Genomic DNA, 14,396 nt, shown 5'->3' with positions numbered 1-14,396 from the left:
GTATGTTTCGATGCATGGTTATGCAAAAAAAAAATTTTATGTTTTATCGCACAAATTTTATTTTCAGGGAAATTTATTAACTTGTAAGTGACTTGTAAGCATTCAAAAACAAGATATATTGGATCAACAACCTTCATTTATTAATAAAACAAAAGACTAGGAGTCAAATACAAAAATCAAAATGAAATACTAAATCTGCATGGGATACCAAGATCCACTTGGGTACATAAAACGAAAGAATACATAAGCAACAAATTCATAAACTAAAACAAAAAATAAAAAGCTAATTAATCTAGAACTCCTGTCCTCTGCGGGGTTTGAGATCTTTCATTTCTGACTTGAACCTTTGCATCATTCTATCACATAAGGTGATGAAATAGTGCACTGCCGAAGGAACATGGTTTTCTTCAATATCTTCCACAGCTGACTTCAATCTCATAGGAATATCTTCCACTAGTTGATTGCAGAACCTTACCAATCCAGAGTATTTTGCATAGAATTGTTGGTTTTGTACCTCCTGAAATTGAATTATCTCTTCCTGTTTGTCTAAACAACCATTCAGACGTTGGATTTCATCTATCCAGCCTTGGAATTGATCCCTCAAGTCATTATACCTATCTCTCCAGTGATTCACTTGTTCGTTTGCAATGGACAATTCATGGGTTTTCTCAGCTAAATCTTCAGAACCAACTTGGTGAGAAATGAGAGCTTCTTCTTTAAGATAAGTCTCTTGTTCCAATAAGGCTATGGTATCCTTCAAAGAATTTTGGAGCTCTAGAACTTGAGCTTCAAAGCTTCTTCTTAATTCCCCTTTTTCTTTGAGGGCATTCTCTTCCCAACCATATGCTTCACCTCTCTCCTTCTGAGTTTGTTTTAACTCACGACGAAGTCTGAGTATACAACTGTCAGCACTAGTCATGTTTTCATAGTATTTCAACTTCAGATCTTCTTCAACATTTGCCTTTTCTCTACTTTCTTCTAATTGAATATCTCTCTCTTGGAGGTCAAACCTCAGATTTTCATTTTCAAGAGCAAATCGAGTAACAGTTGCTTGCAGCTGCAATCTTTCTTCTTCCATTTTCTGAATAGTTGCTTTAAGCTCGTTGACTTCTTCAATTGGAGCATGAGTAGGTGCAGGCTCTGGATGTGGAAATGGTATGGCCACAGTATAGGGTAACTTGATCGATTTTACTCTTTTCATAACCCATTCGCGATAAGGCTCTTTCCCTACACAATTTCTTTTACCCAACTCTCTGCCTTTTCTGTGAACCTGAGTCCAAGCCCTTTTGATTTTCCTCAGCATGTCAGGGGCTTCTTTTCCGAAATCAAGTAAAATGAAGTCCTTTAGAAGTTCCATATTAGGTTCAGTTTCTAAAGGATATCCGAGTTGCCTTAAAGCTAACATGGGGTTGTAGTTGATACAGCCTTTAGATCCTATCAAAGGAACATTTGGAAAACCTCCACAATGAGTAATAACTTTCCCTACATCCCAATCTGGTAAATACCAAACTATAGCAGCAGCGGTGAGAGAAGCTAGTTTTTGAGACCATTTCAAATCCCTTAGGATATCTACCCAAGGACCCTTTTGAGGAATATGAGATTCCAACCAGGAGTACAACAATGGAGCACAACACATAACCACTCCTTTCTTCTTTTCGTGCCTGACATGAAGATTGAGGTACACATCTGCCAATAAAGCGGGAACTGGATTTTTGGATAGGAATACACTAATAGCAGGTTGGCTCACATAATCGTCATCATTACTAGGAAACATGACAACCCCAAAGATTAGTAGGGCCAAGATAGCACTGAAAGCTGGCCAATTCTCTTGCCAATTCTCTTTTACTCCTAACTTTTCAGCTTTTCCTTCTAGGAGTTTCCTTGAAATTCCTCTGTCCGTAAGAATCGGCGCCACATCTCTAATAGGGAGATGCAATGCAGCTGCTACATCTTCTAAAACCAATTTATCTCCCAAACTAGTGAATGGAAGGTCGTCCTTCAATGGCCAGCCCAAAAGTCTCTCAAATTCTTCTATAGTAGGAACAAGTTGAAAATCTTGGAAAGTAAAACAGCGGAGAGGAGGATCATAATATTGACTTAAAGCAACTAGAGCACCCATGTCAACATCTATAGTTAATAACTTCAATATTTGCCCATATCTTCCAGCAAAAAGAGTCCTGCTGATTGGACCAATCTTCTTGCTCAAAGCTAACAAACTACCAGCCTTGGGTTGCTTGAACTTGAGGTGAGGAGTGTTCTTTCTGGATGGATCCATTTTTAAATGCTCACTGCACAAACAAGTCTTTTAAAATTCCCTGAAAAATAAAAATCATATGCTAAGCCATTTTTATGCAAAATGTATGCAATGCAATATTATGTATTGGTAATAGGTAATTTCAACATGATGGAGTTCATAGGTTGGTTGGAATTGGATTAACATCTACCCAACGATCCCTCTCACATGATAGCTCTATGGATTTTGGATAAGAGGTTCTCAGAGTTACGGATCCCCTTTTGAAAATATCATCATCAACGTGAATAACGTACGAGTTGACGATATTTTCAAAAGCGTCCACTCTGAGCGATGGTTTACGCGCCAACCTGACGAGACAATGCAGTCCAACAGGTCGATACTACGTCACCATCTATTATAGGGTGTTCTAAAGGTCTCTTAGAGTTATGGATCCTTTTTACAGAAATTGATGTCAACGCACTAACATACGAGACAACAACCTCCTTAAAAGGATCAACTCTAAGTTGGGTTTTCGTATCGACCCAAGAGACACTGAAGTCCAATGGATCTTTACTACGCAACCCATCTTATCTTAGGTGTTTACTCGAAGCCTGTGTAGTGGGCTTTTCTCACAATTTATCACAATCCAGAAAATTCCCAACACAATATATAATATATAAAGCATAAAGAGATAATAAGGAATGGAATAACAAAATAAGCAAGAATAAAAACACCAACAAGAAAGCAAAATAAAACAATAAAGTACTCAAACACTTAAAGAACCAAACTAGGGTGGACTCGCTTTAGGATATTTCCCCAGCAGAGTCGCCAGCTGTCGCGGCCGGCAAAAAATTAACAGAGTCGCCATCGATATTTATTTGTTCCTAAAGAACGGGTAAAACGTCGAATAAAACCTATGAAGAAAAGGGAATGGTCATCGCAACCATATCGGGTTCGGGAGTCGGTTACGCGAGGGGAAGGTGTTAGCACCCCTCACGTCCGTTGTACTCAACGGGACCCATTTAGTTAATTTTGCGTTCAAGTACTATCATAAAATGTTTGCAATCTTCTACTTAAGAAAGAGAAAAAGAAGGGTTTTTTTTAGTTTATTGGGCTCGCCAAGACGTCGTGTCTTGTGCCTACGTATTCCCTCGTGCAATGGGAAAGTCAGAGCTCCGTAGTTCGGGGTGAAAACCACGGGTTTGTTGGTTGATTTTAGAAGAATGATGCATTAGACATTTCGAACGTTTGAACTTTGACTTGTTTGCTCGTCTGAGAGGCTAAGTCTATGTGTTCGTTCTTCGTGTCAAAATGGCTAAGACACATTCGTTTTGAAAATGTTTTCGAAGAGTCGCACAAGGGCGAAAAAAGAAGTTTGATGAGTTGAAGTTATTTTTATGTGGACGACAAGTATTGAATCACAAGTCTTGAACAACAAACAATCCAAATACTAGAAATTGGAGGAACAAAATATGTTCAACCAATTGTTTTCATCCAAAAAAGTTTTCTTTATTAAAATGGTGAGGTGAAACAAGTTTCACTTATTAGAGTTTATTGTGCTTGGAGGACAAATATTAAATCATAAGTCTAAAACAACCAACGGTCTAATACTTGGAACTGGAGGAACAAATGGTGTTCAACCAATCTTTTTCACACCAAGTTTATTAAAAATATTTTGAAGAAAAAGGGGCCACAGAAATGTTTATGAAAAATGTTTTAATCAGGTACGTATTAATAACAAACTACCAAATAAATAAACTAAAAAAAAGTGATAAAAAAATGATGTGAGACGATAGTAAAAATAAAAAAAATAAAAAAAATAAAGGTAACATCAGCCATATAAATAAAACCTAAATACATTTCTAAAAAAACAAACTTAATTAAATTTATAAAATTATTTATTTGAAATTAATTAAAGCTAACTAATTCTAATTAATAATTCTAAATATAATTAAACTAATGTATTGATATTTTCCAAACAAAAGAAACGTGATTAAGTTTATATGGATGAATAGTAAAATCTGCCAGAATTCAAATCCTCCTCTGCAACTCTCAATTTTCGCTCTCCTCTCTATTTTCTCTCTCACATAAAAGCTATCGGAAAAGAAACCAGCCGCAATGCCGGGAATCTCCCCATCATGGCGGCGGCGGCGGCGGCGATCTACGTTCTACCACCAAAATTAGTCACCTTCCCCACTAATTGCTATCTTCTAAACCCAAATATGGCATTGGATTATCCTAATTTCAAACCTAAACCTTCAAATCAGATTAAACTTTGAACCCTAAATTCAAAAAAATCTTAAATCGAACTCTGTCCCTGAAGCTAATTAGCAAATCCTATCGGATCTAAGATTATACACACAGATACACACAACATGGCATGGAAAAAACAAGAAGAGAATGAATCAAGGTACCTGGTTCGACGGCGCCGGCGAGCCCCTTCGGTGAGTTTCTTTTGCTCTTTTTTGTTTTTGCTAATCTGCTTCTCTTTCTCTTCTGCGAATCCTTCTGCCGTTAGTAGTTGTATTGTAGCTTTCGGAAATTATCGGTACGCAGGGGCTGAGCTCTGAGCAATTCGGAGCTTCAGAGTGAAGCCTCAATTACTCGGTAGTGAGAGCTTTAAGTGAATAGGTTTTTGGGGGATTTCTTTTGAGTGCTATGTATCTGTGAGCCAACTTTCTTTCGTGCCCGATGAATGAGTTAGAGTACCTTATATAGTGAAGGTTTAGATTTGTACGTGTGATAGGTTTAGAGAGATTTTAGGGAGTAATTTTGACTCAGAGAAATCAGGAGTTGAGGGTGGACTGAGTGAATTTAGGGAATTCAGTTTTGACTGAGGAAACTGAATGAATCGTGACTTGGACGAGTAGTGGTGACTTGAGATTTTTCAGGAGTTGAGAGTCTGACTTGAGAAACCGTGGAAAATACCTGGAATGATGTGGCTAAGGGTCCCTATTTTCCAGGCTTTTTGAGTTGTGAATTGTGAAACCTTGGAATCGTGAGCTGACTGGAAAATTGAGGGAGTGAGGAATTGAGCTGTTAGAGAAATTTCAGGAGTTTCAGAATTGACTTAAATTATGCATGAGGTGGATTAGAACTTCCTCATTTCCAGGCTTTCAATTTGTGCATCAAGGAATGAGAGAACTCGTGACTTAAGTGAGTTGCAGCAATTCGTGATTCAAAAAAAATCAACAAAGACTCGTCTTCTAGAAACAATTGATAGCTTGTATTTTCGATACTTTAATCCCACGGCTGACATAGCTTACACCTTGCACACTCGAATAATTCCTTCAATTCTTCAAACTGTATATGACAATTGTGACTTCTTGACATCATTCATTTGAGCTTTCTTTTCCTTTTATTGGACTGTCATAATATTCATTTGAGCTACTGTGTTTAGACATGTTTATGAAGTGCATTAGTAGTGAACTTGCTTGAATTCATGTTCCTTTTCTTTGCAAACACGATGCTTGTTTTCTTGTATACATTTCTTGCTTGTATTTACTTCTTCTTGGCTGGTGCTTAACAATTTCTCTGATATTAATTCTTTGCACAGCTTCTAGATGTACAAAGAAAGGCCAAGCTTATTGACATGGTAACTCAAGGATGCTGCCAATTAGTAGTTGGTACCAAGTGATTCATGATTCAAGACTTGTATCTAAATTTGTAGCACTGTGAAGTTTGAACTTATGTGCCCAATGAGTCTTGAATTGAATGGATAACTAACTTTCTTGTAGTTTAAGAAAAAAAAACTTGTCATTTAAATTAGTTTGTATCCATTCGGAACCTTGCAAACTAGAGACCTTGTATCACTTTGATGGTTGAATCATGTATCATCTTCTTTGCATCATCTTTGTAGAACAAATTGGAAATTTAAGCATTGTATTCATTTTTGGTTGTCCACTGTATGTAACCTTCAAAAGCTTGGCATGAAACTTGTGTTGAAATGATAAACATGCTTGTGGTTGTATTTGAATATTCATTCCATTTCAAAAGTTACTCACTGTTTGTCTTTTTAATGGACACATGAAATTTTAGTCTTGCAATATGAACTTGTAAAAATTAAATGGTAACTTAATTCAAGGTGACAAAATCACTTTGAGCACCTAATGGCATGTGTCACGTATTATGAAATTAAGACTCCATATTCTCAATAGCCCTTTAATTCAAATTACCTTAGAGTGAAGAAAAGTAAGACCATTCTTTTCAATGTGAATGACACTTTGTTATTTTAAGTGAATAATCATGCAAATTTGAAAGAAATTAACTCATTAATTAAATGGACTAATTAGAAGTCAAAATTAATTGCAAGACCAACTTAATTTCAAATTAAAGTAACACTTTTATTATGCTAAACTCTATGCACAAACCAAGTTCAAGTGAAGACGATTTGTTGTTCATGTTGAAATTAGTGAAAACAAATGCCACATAGAATGGACGGTGATCAAGTGAATCTCTAACACTAAATTCAACCATACATAACTTAGTCTCAAATGGAATGAGTGAATCTCTAACACTAAATTCAACCATACATAACTTAGTCTCAAATGGAATGAGTGAATCTCTAACACTAAATCCAATCAAGCATAATTCAGTCTCAAAGGGAATGTGTCCTCAAAAGAGACGAAGCCTTAAACCAAGTACTTGAATGATTGACAAAAAATCTCAACGGTAAGATAAGAAAAATTTTGGGCAAAATTTAGGGTGTGACAGGGTCTTTCCTGTTCTTTTTACCTTTCCAAAAATTGGATAAAATAAAAGTCAGTGGCGACTCTAGATATCCGCACATTTAAAAAATCAGTTCTCCCACCGTGTTACACCTTCCCTTTGTATAACTTACCCCCCGAACTCAAAATCTTTCAAAGGTCTTTCCTATTCTTTTTGCCTTTCCTAATTGGATAAAATAAAAGTCAGTGGCGACTCTTGCTATCTGCACATTAAAAAAAGTCAGTTCTCCCGCTGTATTACACTTTCATTGTGTCTTTCAAAGATGCTCAGCAGATGGTGCAGAAAGGACCCTTAGGTGTATGGCGACAAGTGGTGAGTCTACAAGAGAATAAGAATAGAGATGGCTTGGGATTTTCTTCCTCAGACAAGTCAATGATGAAGTCAGAATCTACTTTTCGCCCTTATCATGAGATATTACGTAGTGTTGGGTTCCTACATCCAACTCCTCCAGAGGTAGATGCTATTATTAAAGATATACCAGAGCCAGGCATGCCAAACTTTGTGACCCGAGGAAAGATGATCAAGAATTAGATCACCGTGGATGTTCCTGAATGTACTCGTGTTTCAAAGTAATATGTTTTTTATGTATTTCAAAATCCTTTCACTCTGCCCAAGGTGGAAGTGATGTTGTTGGGGCTTTTCCTGTTTGTTTCAAACATTAAAATCATCAATCAAAGTCATTTTGTTTATGCATATATGTGCTTTTTCTCTTTTAGCTTTTTCTGGAAAGTGGTAACACAAAAAAACCTTAAAAACATGTTTATATTTGTCATAATCTGCATGAATACTTGTTTGCATATATCTTTCCTTTTCCTAAAATAATAATCACATGTGCAGATTAATCAATAAAACCGTTGAAAGTAATGACCCTGCATCCTCTCCAAACTTTGAATGTCCTGCGTATGAGGCAGAAGAAGAAAGTGAAGAATGTATTCCTGGTGAAATTTCCCGATTGCTTGAGCACGAAGAAGATATCATTCAGCCATACAAAAAGCTAATAGAAGTCATTAACTTGGGTTCTGAAGAAGATAAGAAAGAAGTCAAGATTAAGGAACTGCTTAGTCAAGATATTAAGAAGAGGATGGTAGAGCTTCTTAAAGAGTATGTTGACATTTTTGCTTTGGTCTTATCAAGATATGCTTGGATTGGACATGAATGTCGTGGAGCATCATTTGCCGTTGAAACCCGAATGCCCCCCGATCAAGCAAAAGTTAAGATGAAGTCATTCCGATATGGAGGAGAAGATTAAGAATGAGGTTTTAAATCAGATAGATGCAGGTTTCCTTGTCACTTTTGTATATCCTCAATGGATTGCCAACACTGTGCCAGTTCCGAAGAAAGATGGGAAAGTTCGCATGTGTGTTGATTATAGAGATTTGAATAAGGCAAGTCCGAAAGATGATTTTCCTCTGCCTCATTTTGACATGTTGGTAGATAGTACTGCAAAGTTTGAGATTTTCTCCTTCATGGATGGTTTCTCAGGATACAACCAGATTAAGATGGCACCTCAAGACATGGAAAAAACAACGTTCATTACACCATGGGGAACATTGTGTTACAGAGTAATTCCTTTTGGGTGGAAGAATGCTGGCGCGACGTACCAAAGGGATATGACTACCCTTTTCTATGATATGATGCATAAAGAAATTGAGATTTATGTGGATGACATGATTTCCAAGTCTCAATCAGAGGAGGGGCACATGGAGGATCTATTGAAGTTGTTTCAGCGTTTGAGAAAGTATCGTCCCCGCTTGAATCCAAATAAGTGTACTTTCGGTGTCCGTTCCGGAAAGTTGTTAGGTTTCGTTGTTAGTCAGAAAGGAATCGAAGTAGATCCTGATAAAGTCAAAGCTATTCAAAAAATTCCAGCACCAAAAACTGAGAAACAAGTAAGAGGTTTCCTTAGGTGTTTGAATTATATCTCCAGGTTCATATCTAATATGACTGCTACCCGTGAGCCAATTTTCAAGCTGTTAAAGAAAAATCAGGGATGTGTGTGGATAGAAGATTGTCAAAAAGCTTTTGATAGTATCAAAGAATATATGCTTGAACCTCCTATTTCTCTCCCTCTAGTTGAAGGAAGACCTATGATTATGTACCTCACGGTATTTGAGAATTCAATGGGATGTGTGCAGGGCCAACATGACGATTCTGGTCGAAAAGAGTATGCAATATACTACCTTAGCAAAAAGTTTACCGAGTGTGAAACAAGATACTCGCTACTTGAGAAAACTTGAAGCGCTTCGGTGTGGGCTGCTCTCCGACTGAGACAGTATATGTTGGTTCACACCACCTTGTTGATTTCCAAAATGGATCCAATCAAGTACATATTTGAAAAGCCCGCATTAACTGGTAGGTTTTCTCGTTGGCAAATGTTGTTATCTGAATATGATATTGAATATCGCACTCAAAAGGCTATGAAGAGTAGTGTGTTGGTAGAGTACCTTCCTCACCAACTGATTGAGGAATATCAGTCTATCATAATGGATTTCCCGGATGAGGGTGTAATGTATTTGAGAGCTCGAGATTGTGATGAGCCATTTCCAGAAGAATGTCCCGAACCTGGATCCCGATGGGGTTTAGTTTTTGATGGAGCTTATAATGTTCAAGGTCGTGGTATTGGTGCTGTTATTATCACTCCACAAGGTTCACATATTCCTTTCACTACAAGAATATGTTTTGATTATACAAAAAATATTTCTGAATATGAAGCTTGCATTATGGGGCTTGAAGAGGCCATTGATCTTAGAATTAAGATTCTTGATGTTTATGGAGATTCTCTGCTTGTGATTAGTTAGATTAAAGGAGAATGGGAAATGCGCCATCCTGGCTTGATCCCTTACAAAGATTATGCCAAAAGGCTGTTGACTTCTTCAATAAAGTTGAATTCCACCACATCCCTCGAGATGAGAATGATGGTTGATGCTTTGGCCACATTCTCTTTCATGTATGAAGTGAATTTCCATAATGATGAACCTCGAATTACGATCAGACGTCTCGATAGACCTGCTCATATGTTATAGTTCGGGAAGTAATGTACGAGAAGCCTCGGGATTATGATATTAAACATTTTCTTAAGACCCAAGAGTACCCACTTGGGGCATCATACAAGGATAAGAAAACTCTGAGGAGATTAGCTGGTAGTTTCTTCATCAATGAAGATGTTTTGTACAAGAGAAATTATGACATGGTCTTGCTCAGATGCGTGGATAGACACAAGGCAGACATGTTGATGCATGAAATTCATGAAGGTTCATTTGGTACTCATGCCAATGGACTTTCGATGGATAAGAAGATTCTTAGAGAAGGTTACTATTAGATGACAATGGAATCTGATTTCCATAAGTTTGTAAATAAGTGTCACAAGTGCCAAGTGTACGCTGACAAGATTCATGTACCCCCAACACTTCTCACTGTTATTTCCTCTCCATGGCCTTTCTCTATTTGGGGCACTGATATGATTGGGATGGTTGAATCCAAGGCTTCGAACGGACATCGTTTCATTCTTGTGGCAATTGATTACTTTACCAAATGGGTAGAAGATGCTTCCTATGCTAATGTGACTAGGCAAGTTGTGGTCATATTTATCAAGAACAACATCATCTGCAGATATGGTGTACCAAGTAAGATCATTACCAATAATGGTTCAAATCTGAATAACAACATGACGAGAGAACTGTGTGAAGGTTTCAAGATTGAACATCATAATTCTTCGCCTTATAGGCCAAGATGAACAGAGTTGTTGAAGCTGCGAATAAAAATATTAAGAAGATTGTTTAGAAGATGGTTGTTACGTACAAGGATTGGCATGAGGTGCTCCCATTTTCTTTGCATGGGTACCGTACATCCATTCATACTTCAACAGGGGATGTAGAGGTGAAATTGGTGAGACTAAGGCCATGGAAAGAGTCGCCACCGCGCTTTGTTTTTTCCAAAAGGAATGGGTGAAAGAGCGAATAAAACCCACAGAAGTTTTTAAAATCAAAACTAATAAACTTATCAGAGTTCTGGCTACGGAGTGTTTGTTATACAAGGAGAAGATTTTAAGCACCCCTCATATCCATGGTACTCCATGGGAACCTCTTTGAAATATTGTTTCTTTTATTTATCTTTTGTACATACATTTTTAAAATCACATGTGAAAAACTTGTTTAAATAGATTGTGGGGATGAGAAAAGAATGTTTTAAAAGTGAACTCGGTAAGACATTGCATCTCAGGCCTACAGACCCTTCTTAAAGAATAAGGAAGTCAGAGCTTTTGTAGTTCCTCTTAAAAGAAAAATAAAAGGGGGCTAAAGTGGCCAAAATCTTTTTGGGTGTTAAGCTTTACCAATACTTAACAAAACATTTTTGAAAAAGATTAGGCTTTAAAATACAAAAGGGGTCAAGCTTTAAAATACAAGGTCAATGGGTTAGGAGAAGTTTCACCAGGAATAATTCTTCTCTTAACACCAAGATTTTAAAAAAAGACCTAGCTTTAACAATACAAGGTAAATGGACTAAGAATAGTTTCACCGGGAATAATTCTATTCTTTCGTACCAAGGTTTAAAAACAAAAGGGATTGGTTGAGCTTTAACAATACTAAACCATTTTAAAAGACAAGGTAAAAGCTTTAACAATACTTTTAAGCACAAGATAAAAGATATTAGAAAGGGAGTTTGAGTACCTTGACAATTTTAGTCAAAAGATACTAGAAAGGGAGTTTGAGTACCTTGACAATTTTAGTCAATATCATTCCCATCCTTTTGGACAAAAATAACAAACTTAAGCAATCAACAATGGACACCTCAAGTGTGTGTGTGATATCATGTGACACAAGAACAAACAAATGAGTATGATAATCAACAAATAAGAGATATGGATGTATTTAAACCCTTGGATTCAAGCTCATGTATGAATGATGAATGATTGATATGATGAATAAACATGGGGTTAGATAAACAACACATATGAGAAATTAACAAGATAATGGTTAAAATAACAATTAAGTACAAAACAAGGATTAAATCGACAATTATGTACAAGATAACAAACTTAATTAATCAATGATAAACAAAGATCAACATGTTACTTTTTTTGGGATAGGGTTTTGATCCTAGGGTTTTTGAATTAGGCTTCAATCATAAACACCTAAACCTAATTGATTTTAATTGTTAAATACTTATTTATTTAATAAAAATGGTCTATGGACACGTGAATAGGTCAAAGACATCCTATTCTAACCCTAAACAAATATTTACAAAACATTCCTAAAGTTCTATAAAAGAAATAATCAAAACAAAATGATTTTTAGTTGATTTTTCAATGTAAAAGACATATTTTTGATTTAATTTTAAAATGATAAAATATTAATATTTTTGGAGTTTTTTTATCATGGCATAAAAATACACAAAATAAATAAATCACAAAAAAAAGAAGGAGTTAAAAAGACCTATTTTTCTAATTTTTTATGGATTTTCAAATTTAAATAGAAAATGGTGAAAACAAATGATAAAAATAAGTTTTGTTGGCCATGGGGCTTGAACCCATGTCCTCTCACTCATCACTCAAAACAATAGCCACTCGATCAGAGTGCATGTGGTGATAGCATTGTGCATTCAGTTGAACATAACATGAAACAAGTGATTGAAAACTAAAAAAAAAATAAAAGGGAAAAGGTTTGGGGCGAGGGGGATTCGAACCCCAAACCCATGGGATGCGCTAAGTACAAGCATTGTTACCAAGTGAGCTATTACGATGAAGTCATAAGTGAACACATACCACTAAATATAAAATAAACTCATTGTTTGAAAACTGAAGATGGCGCCATGGCCAACTTCTTCTTCTTCGTGAAGAACAACAACAACAGCTTCCATGGCTGATTCTGATTTTACTCAAACCTTCACAAAATTTAAAAATGTAAAACACTAAGTTGCTTGAAATTTTATCACGAATTCAACCAAATGATTATCAACAATTAAAACACAATCAAACTTATGAATTTCTGGAATTTTCGTATGACCCCTAAAGTTCAAATCAAAATTAAATGCTTAATCTGAACAATTGATCCCTAAAACCTTAGGGCTATCATTTAACATGTTAAAGCAAACATTTTGGTATCAAGGAGCTCACAGTTGAGCTTCATACCTCTGAAAGTAAGGTCAAGCAGAGGGCTTGAGAGGACCAAGGAGTGACTTAAGGGCTCAGTTAGCTTCAGTGATCCACCAGGAAGCTATTGCAATGCTCAGAATAGCTTGCAAGTTCCTGCAACTTTAAACACGATACCACCTACACAAAGAAAAAGTTATGGCTGGAAGTGTATGTTCCAAGTGTTATAGTTCCAAAACAGATGTTTGGATAGCTTTTAAATGATGTTTAGAAGGTATCCAACACAAAAGGCCTGAAAACGCACGAGCCAAATTGATTTTGACAAGTTTGGTACAAATAAGTGCTTTAATGGAGTTTTGAAAAGTGATTTCTGACTCAAGGCTTTTGGTAAGTGTTTGAGGGTTATGGATAGTTTCTATATGTGATATAGAAGCTATTTGAAAGGTTAATTTGGTTGGTAAGTGTTTGGTTTGAATTTTGGAAGGTTAGGACCTTAAAAAGACCTTTAATGGAGGTTGAAAGGTGATTTTTTTGTTAGATGTGTTTGAGAAGTGTTTGGAGGTGATCAACAGCTTCCAAATGATGTATGGAAGTTGTTGGAAGTGTTGGTTTACTTCCAGAAACTTTCTAACTCAAAATGGCTTGAAAAATGGAAATGACACAAAATGAGAAGTTTGGAATCAAGGGTGACTAGGAGAAATTTTGTGTTTTTGATCAAGAGAGTGATACCCTCTATTTATAGGCAAGAATTAGGGTTTGTGGAGGGAAAAACTCAGTTTTAAGCTCCCATGTGACTTTGGTACCATCTTGCTTGTTTGTAAAGAAATGAGATTTTCGGTTTTCCCATGGAAGGTACAATGCTTTAAGCATGCTTGGGAGACTTTGATCTGATCTTAGAGAGGTTGCATGTGGCATTTGAAATGATTTTGCTGTAGAAGAAACATTGTAGTGGCTCAAGAGAAAAGTTGTTGTGATTAAAGCCTCTTTTTCAAAATGGAAGTGTGATCTTTATGCCATTAATGGAATGATCACTTGGATAATGTCTTAAACACTTGGATCATAGATCAAAAGCAAGTGTAATATACTTATTATGGTGCTTGGAACAAGTTAAAGGGGCTGCAAGCAAGGAATCTTTCGAACAAATTTGGTTCATAACTTCTTCATCTTCATTCTTAAATTCAAGTGTTCATGGTGCCTTCTTCATAAAATCATATCTCATTGATCAAGCCATGAATTTTCATGCTAGTGATCTCTCTGGAAAGCCCTTGCTACATACTTTAATCCACTTGTTGAAAGTTTCCTCAAACTCTTTTTGGATCATGGAGAAAAAAGGCCTTAAAGTTAAGA

General features: G+C 36.3%; 1 long non-coding RNA gene across 1 annotated transcript; it reads left to right on the top strand.

Moving 5' to 3' along the window:
* Positions 1 to 4,206: 4,206 nt before the first annotated feature.
* LOC131594918 (uncharacterized) lies at positions 4,207 to 6,209 on the top strand. The gene is made up of 2 exons (XR_009281613.1): positions 4,207 to 4,677; positions 5,790 to 6,209. It is a non-coding gene; the product is annotated as an uncharacterized LOC131594918 (long non-coding RNA).
* Positions 6,210 to 14,396: the final 8,187 nt, after the last annotated feature.

The sequence above is a fragment of the Vicia villosa genome, linkage group LG4, assembly GCF_029867415.1.
Source record: "Vicia villosa cultivar HV-30 ecotype Madison, WI linkage group LG4, Vvil1.0, whole genome shotgun sequence".
NCBI classification, from domain to species: Eukaryota; Viridiplantae; Streptophyta; class Magnoliopsida; order Fabales; family Fabaceae; genus Vicia; species Vicia villosa.
This window is presented reverse-complemented; position numbering and strand designations above follow the sequence as displayed.